Here is a 7,579-nt window from a genome sequence, read left to right on the forward strand (position 1 = left end):
TTCTTATGTATTTTCAACGGTAGAGTTTCTACACACCATAGATTAAGGTGTGGAGCTCTGCTGTTCCTCATGACTTAATGCAAAAATACTATTATTTTTCTATTCAATTCAAGCCTATTTCTTATCTAAGATATACACTTGTTCTTCATCTTGAGGAAGGTGATGATCCGTGACACTCATCATCATTCTCACCTATGAACGCGTGCCTGACAACCACTTCCGTTCTACTTGCGATAGCTTGAGTGCGTATCTCTTAGCCTCCTAGTTCATGACGCATGCTTGCCTTGCCTGACAACCGAGTCCTCCATTCCATGAGATCAGAGTCTTCGTGGTATAGGCTAGAATTATTGGCGGCCATTCTTGAGATCCGGAAAGTCTAAACCTTGTCTGTGGTATTCCGAGTAGTGACAGACGCAAAAGGATTACTGAATCCTATTCCAGTATGATCGAGAACCAACAGATGAATAGCCGTGCTGTGACAGCGCATTTGGACCATTTTCACTGAGAGGATGGGATGTAGCCATTGACGACGGTGATGCCCTACATAAAGCTTACCATGGAAAGGAGTATGAAGGATTGGATGAAAGCAGTAGGAAAGCGGAGATTCAGAAGGAACAAAGCAACTCCATACGCTTATCTGAAATTCTCATCAATGAATTACTTAAGTATCTCTATCCTATTTTATATTTTAATTATTAAAACTCTATAACCATTTGAATCCGCCTGACTGAGATTTACAAGGTGACCATAGCTTGCTTCAAGCCAACAATCTTCGTGGGATCGACCCTTACTCACGTAAGGTTTATTACTTGGACGACCCAGTGCACTTGCTGGTAAGTTGTGCGAAGTTGTGAAGAAGAGTGATATTACAATTGTGCGTACCAAGTTGTTGGCGCCATTGAGATTACAATTTCGTGCACCAAGTTTTTGGCGCCGTTACCAGGGAGGGAACGAACAACAATTTCGCATTTGTTTCCGGCAACAACAGTGCCAAGTTTTTGGTCCGGCAACAACACCAAGTTTTTGGCGCCGTTGCCGGGGATTGTTCTAGTTTGGACAACTGACGGTTCATCTTGTTGCTCAGATTAGGTAATTTTATTTTAATTCTAAGTTTTTGTTTTTACTCTTTTTATTTTCGAAAAAATTTTCAAAAAAAAAGTGAAAAATAAAAAAAATAAATTATTCTATGGCTTCAGAATTTTTAAGAAGAAATTCTAGAGTTTCATGAAACATGTTGAAGCCTGGCTGGCTACAAAGCCATGTCTAATTCTTTTGGACCAAGGCTTCCACTCATCAGCACAGAAGCAAGTTGAATGAAGTATTAGCTGTTGTATGTCTGATTTGTACCTGCTAAAGCTTGGCTGGCCATTGGCCATGTCTAGTATTTTGGACCGGAGCTTTCACTGAAAGCTTGGCTGGCTAGTAAGCCATGTCTAATTTCTGGACTGGAGCTTTAGCCTAACATTGCAAGATTCCTGGAATTCCTATTAAAAATTTTGAAATCCTTGTTTTTCTTTTTCAAATTAATTTTCGAAAAATAAAAAAAAAAATTAATAAAATCATAAAAAACCAAAAATTTGATGTTTCTTGTTTGAGTCTTGAGTCAAATTTTAAGTTTGGTGTCAATTGCATGTTTTTAAAATTTGTGCATTTTTCGGAAACTCATGCATATGTTCTTCATGATCTTCAAGTTGTTCTTGATGAATTGCTTTGTTTGATCTTTGCATTTTTATGTTTTGTGTCTTTTCTTGTTTTCCATATGCATTTTCAATTTGTTAGTGTCTAAAGTTTGAAAATTTCTAAGTTTGGTGTCTTGCATGTTTATCTTTTCTTAAAAAGTTTCAAAAATAAGTTCTTGGTGTTCATCTTGATATTCAAAGTGTTCTTGGTGTTCATCTTGACATTCAAAGTGTTCTTGCATACATCATGTGTTTTGATTCAGAAATTTCATGTTTTGAGTCTTTTTATTGTTTTTCTCTTTCTTCATTAAAAATCCAAAAATATAAAAAAATATCTTTTCCTTATTTTCTCATAAATTTTCGAAATTTTGACTTGACTTTTTCAAAACTTTTTAAAATTTAGTTGTTTCTTATGAGTCAAATCAAATTTTCAATTTAAAAATTCTATCTTTTTCAAATCTTTTTCAAAAATCAAATCATTTTCATTTTTCTTTCATAATTTTGAAAGTTTTTAAAATTAATTTTCAAAATCTTTTTCTTATTTTTACTTCATATTTTCGAATTTATTACTAACATTTAATATTTTGATTCAAAAATTTCAAGTTGTTACTTGCCTATTAAGAAAGGTTCAATCTTTAAAATTTTAAAATCATATCTTTTTATTTCTTGTTAGTCAAGTAATCAACTTTAATTTTCAAAATCAAATCTTTTTAAATTTTCTTTTCAAATCTTTTTCAAAATATCTTTCAATCATATCTTTTTCAATTTTAATTTCAAAATCTTTTTCTAACTTCTTATCTTTTCAAAATTGATTTTCAAATCTTTTTCAATTAACTACTTGACTTTTTGTTTGATTTTAAAAGTTTTCTGTTTCAATCATATCTTTTTCAAAACCAACCACCTAACTAATTCTCTCTCTCTAATTTTCAAAAATCACCTTCCTCTTTTTCAAAATTCCTTTTTAATTAACTAATTATTCTAAATTTTAATTTTAATTTTATTTCTTTTCTTATTTTCGAATTTTAATTTTAATTTAAAAAAACAAAACAAAAATATCTTTATTTTAATTTATTTAATTTTCGAATTCCCTCATCTCTCATCTCCTTCTAATTATTTATTCATCTACTAACACTTCTCTTCCACCTAAGAATTCGAACCCACTCTTCCCCTCTGTGTTTGGATTCTTATCTTTTCATTCCTCTATTCTTCTCTTCTTATACTTACATAAGGAATCTCTATACTGTGACATAGAGGATTTCATATTTTTCTTTTGTGTTCTCTTCTTTTTCATATGAGCAGGAACAAGGATAAGAACATTCTTGTTGAAGCTGATCCTGAACCTGAAAGGACTCTGAAGAGGAAGCTAAGGGAAGCTAAAGCACAACTCTCTGGAGAAAATCTGACTGAAAATTTCGAAAAAGAAGAAGACATGGCCAAAAATAATAACAATGCAAGGAAGATGCTTGGTGACTTTACTGCACCAAATTCCAACTTACATGGAAGAAGCATCTCAATCCCTGCCATTGGAGCAAACAATTTTGAGCTTAAACCTAAATTAGTTTCTCTGATGCAACAGAACTGCAAGTTTCATGGACTTCCATCAGAAGATCCTTTTCAGTTCTTAACTGAATTCTTGCAGATCTGTGATACTGTTAAGACCAATGGGGTTGATCCCGAGGTCTACAGGCTCATGCTTTTCCCGTTTGCTGTAAGAGATAGAGCTAGAATATGGTTGGACTCTCAACCTAAAGATAGCCTGAACTCTTGGGATAAGCTGGTCACGGCTTTCTTAGCCAAGTTCTTTCCTCCTCAAAAGCTTAGTAAGATTAGAGTGGATGTTCAAACCTTCAGACAGAAGGATGGTGAATCCCTCTATGAAGCTTGGGAGAGATATAAGCAACTAACCAAAAAGTGTCCTTCTGACATGCTTTCAGAATGGACCATCCTGGATATATTCTATGATGGTCTGTCTAAGTTATCAAAGATGTCATTAGACCATTCTGCAGGTGGATCCATTCACCTAAAGAAAACGCCTGCAAAAGCTCAGGAACTCATTGACATGGTTGCAAATAACCAGTTCATGTACACTTCTGAAAGGAATCCTATGAGTAATGGGACGCCTCAGAGGAAGGGAGTTCTTGAAATTGATACTCTGAATGCCATATTGGCTCAGAATAAAATATTGACTCAGCAAGTCAATATGATTTCTCAGAGTCTGAATGGATTGCAAGCTGCATCCAACAGTACTCAAGAGGCATCTTCTGAAGAAGAAGCTTATGATCCTGAGAACCCTGCAATAGCAGAGGTGAATTACATAGGAGAATCCTATGGAAACACCTATAATTCCTCATGGAGAAATCATCCAAATTTCTCATGGAAGGATCAACAAAAGCCTCAACAAGGCTTTAATAATGGTGGAAGAAACAGGTTTAGCAATAGCAAGCCTTTTCCATCATCCTCTCAGCAATAGACAGAGAATTCTGAGCAGAATTCATATAGCTTAGCAAATATAGTCTCTGATCTATCTAAGGCCACTTTAAGTTTCATGAATGAAACAAGGTCCTCCATTAGAAATTTGGAGGCACAAGTGGGCCAGCTGAGTAAAAGAGTCACTGAAACTCCTCCTAGTACTCTCCCAAGCAATACAGAAGAGAATCCAAAGAGAGAGTGCAAGGCCATTACCTTACTTCCCAGAGAGGAGGAGGAGGACGTGAATCCTAGTGAAGAAGACCTCCTGGGATGTTCAGTGATCAATAAGGAGTTTTCTTTTGAGGAACCACAAGAATCTGAGGCTCATCTAGAGACCATAGAGATTCCATTGAACCTCCTTTTACCATTCATGAGCTCTGATGACTATTCATCTTCTGAAAAAGATGAAGACATTGTTGAAGAGCAAGTTGCTCAATATTTAGGAGCAATCATGAAGTTGAATGCCAAATTATTTGGTAATGAGACTTGGGAGGATGAACCTCCATTGCTCATCAAGGAACTAAATGCCTTGGTTCAGCAAACTCTACCTCAAAAGAAACAGGATCCTGGTAAATTCCTAATTCCCCGTAACATAGGCACCATGATCTTTGAGAAGGCTCTGTGTGACCTGGGGTCAGGAATAAACTTAATGCCACTCTCTGTAATGGAGAAATTTAGGATCTTTGAGGTGCAAGCTGCCAGAATCTCATTAGAGATGGCAGACAACTCAAGAAAATAAGCTTATGGACAAGTAGAGGATGTGTTAGTAAAGGTTGAAGGCCTTTACATCCCTGCTGATTTCATAATCCTAGACACTGGGAAGGATGAGGATGAATCCATCATCCTTGGAAGACCCTTCCTAGCCACAGCAAGAGCTGTGATTGATGTGGACAGAGGAGAATTGGTCCTTCAACTGAATGAGGACAACCTTGTGTTCAAGACTCAAGGATCTACTTCTGTAACCATGGAGAGGAAGCATGAAAAGCTTCTCTCACTGCAGAGTCAACCTAAGCCCCCACAGTCAAACTCTAAGTTTGGTGTTGGAAGGCCACAACCAAACTCTAAGTTTGGTATTGAACCCCCACATTCAAACTCTAAGTTTGGTGTTGGGAGGTTCCAACAATGCTCTGAACATCTGTGAGGCTCCATGAGAGCTCACTGTCAAGCTATTGACATTAAAAAGCGCTTGTTGGGAGGCAACCCAATGTTATTTAATTATATCTATTTATTTTCTATTGTTATTTTATATTTTTTTTAGGTTTATGATCATGTGGAGTCACAAAAACTACTGAAAAATCAAAAACAGAATGAAAAATAGCTTTAAAAATAGCTCACCCTAGAGGAAGAACTTACTGGCGTAAACGCCAGTAAGAAGCATCAAACTGGCGTTTAACGCCAGAAAGAAGCATCAAGCTGGCATTAAACGCCAGAAACAAGCACTAGACTGGCGTTTAACGCCAGAACAGAGCATGGAAGTGGCGTTAAACGCCAGAAACAGGCAACATTTGGGCGTTTAACGCCAAAAACAAGCAGCAAGCTGGCGTTTAACGACAGACATGCATGCTAAGGGCGTTTTACACGCCTAATTGGAGCAGGAATGTTAAGTCCTTGACCCCACTAGATCTGTGGACCCCACAGGATCTCCTCAGGACCTGTGGACCCCACAGAATCCCCACATTTTCTTCTCTCCTCCTCACACCTTTTCATAACTCTCTTCCACAAATACCCCTCACCAATCACCTCAATCACTCTTCCCCATCACCTTTTCACCATTCACATCCATCCACTCTTCCTCATAAAACCCACCTACCTCCAAAATTCAAACTCTTTTCCCTCCCAAACCCAACCCTAATGGCCGAAACCTAAACCTCCTCCCACTCCTATATAAACCCCTCATTCCTTCTTCATTTTCACACAACACAACCCTCTCTTCTTCCCCTTGGCCGAATACACCTTCTCCCTCTATCTCCTCCATTTTTTTCCTCTTCTCCTTCTTTCTTTCTTCTTTTGCTCGGGGACGAGCAAACATTTTAAGTTTGGTGTGGTAAAAAGCATTGCTTTTTGTTTTTTCATAACCATCAATGGCACCTAAGGCCAGAGAATCCTCAAGAAAGAGGAAAGGGAAGGCAATTGCTTCCATCTCTGAGTCATGGAAGATGGAGAGATTCATCTCAAAGGTCCATCAAGACCACTTCTATGAAGTTGTGGCCAAGAAGAAAGTTATCCCTGAGGTTCCTTTCAAGCTCAAAAAGAATGAGTATCCGGATATCCGACTTGAGATCTAAAGAAGAGGTTGGGAAGTTCTCACCAACCCCATTCAACAAGTCAGGATCATAATGGTTCAAGAGTTCTATGCAAACGCATGGATCACTAGGAACCATGATCAAAGTGTGAACCCGAATCCAAAGAATTGGATTACCATGGTTTGGGGGAAATACTTGGATTTCAGTCCGGAAGATGTAAGGTTGGCGTTCAACTTGCCAATGATGCAAGAAAACGCACGCCCCTACACTAGAAGGGTCAACTTTGATCAAAGGTTAGACCAAGTCCTCATGGACATATGTGTGGAAGGAGCTCAATGGAAAGTTGACTCAAGAGGCAAGCCGGTTCAATTGAGAAGACTGGACCTTAAGCCTGTAGCTAGAGGATGGTTGGAGTTTATTCAACGCTCAATCATTCCTACTAGCAACCAGTCTGAAGTTACTATAGACCGGGCCATCATGATCCATAGTATCATGATTGGGGAGGAAGTGGAAGTTCATGAGATTATACCTCAAGAACTCTATAAGGTGGCTGATAAGTCTTCCACTTTGGCAAGGTTAGCCTTTCCTCACCTCATTTGTCACCTCTGTAATTCGGCTGGGATTGACATAGAGGGAGACATCCTCATTGATGAGGACAAGCCCATCACCAAGAAAAGGATGGAGCAAACAAGAGATCATGGACCTTAACAAGAGCATGAGGAAATTCCTCACCATGAAATCCCTGAGATGCCTCAGGGGATGCATTTTCCTCCACAAAACTATTGGGAGCAAACCAACACTTTCTTAGGAGAATTAAGTTCCAACATGGGACAACTAAGGATGGAGCACCAAGAGCACTCCATCATCCTCCATGAAATTAGAGAAGATCAAAGAGCTATGAGGGAGGAACAACAAAGACAAGGAAGAGACATAGAGGAGTTCAAGAGCACCATTGGTTCTTCAAGAAGAGGAAGACGTCACCCTCACTAAGGTGGACCCATTCCTTAATCTCCTTGTTCTTATTTTCTATTTTTCGTTTACTATGCTTCATGTTTATTTATGTTTGTGTCTTTACTATATGATCATTAGTGTTTAAGTGTCTATGTCTTAAAGCTATGAATGTCCTATGAATCCATCACCTCTCTTAAATGAAAAATGTTTTAATTACAAAAGAACAAGAAGTACAGG

At 38.0% G+C, this 7,579-nt stretch overlaps 1 non-coding gene across 1 annotated transcript; it reads right to left on the reverse strand.

Annotated features, from left to right (window-relative positions):
• Nucleotides 1-3,501: 3,501 nt before the first annotated feature.
• On the reverse strand, nucleotides 3,502-3,608 carry LOC148569263 (small nucleolar RNA R71). Its single transcript, XR_015881891.1, has one exon. It is a non-coding gene; the product is annotated as a small nucleolar RNA R71 (small nucleolar RNA).
• Nucleotides 3,609-7,579: the final 3,971 nt, after the last annotated feature.

Source organism: Arachis ipaensis, chromosome B4 (genome assembly GCF_059453495.1).
Source record: "Arachis ipaensis isolate K30076 ecotype BB chromosome B4, ASM5945349v1, whole genome shotgun sequence".
NCBI lineage: Eukaryota > Viridiplantae > Streptophyta > Magnoliopsida > Fabales > Fabaceae > Arachis > Arachis ipaensis.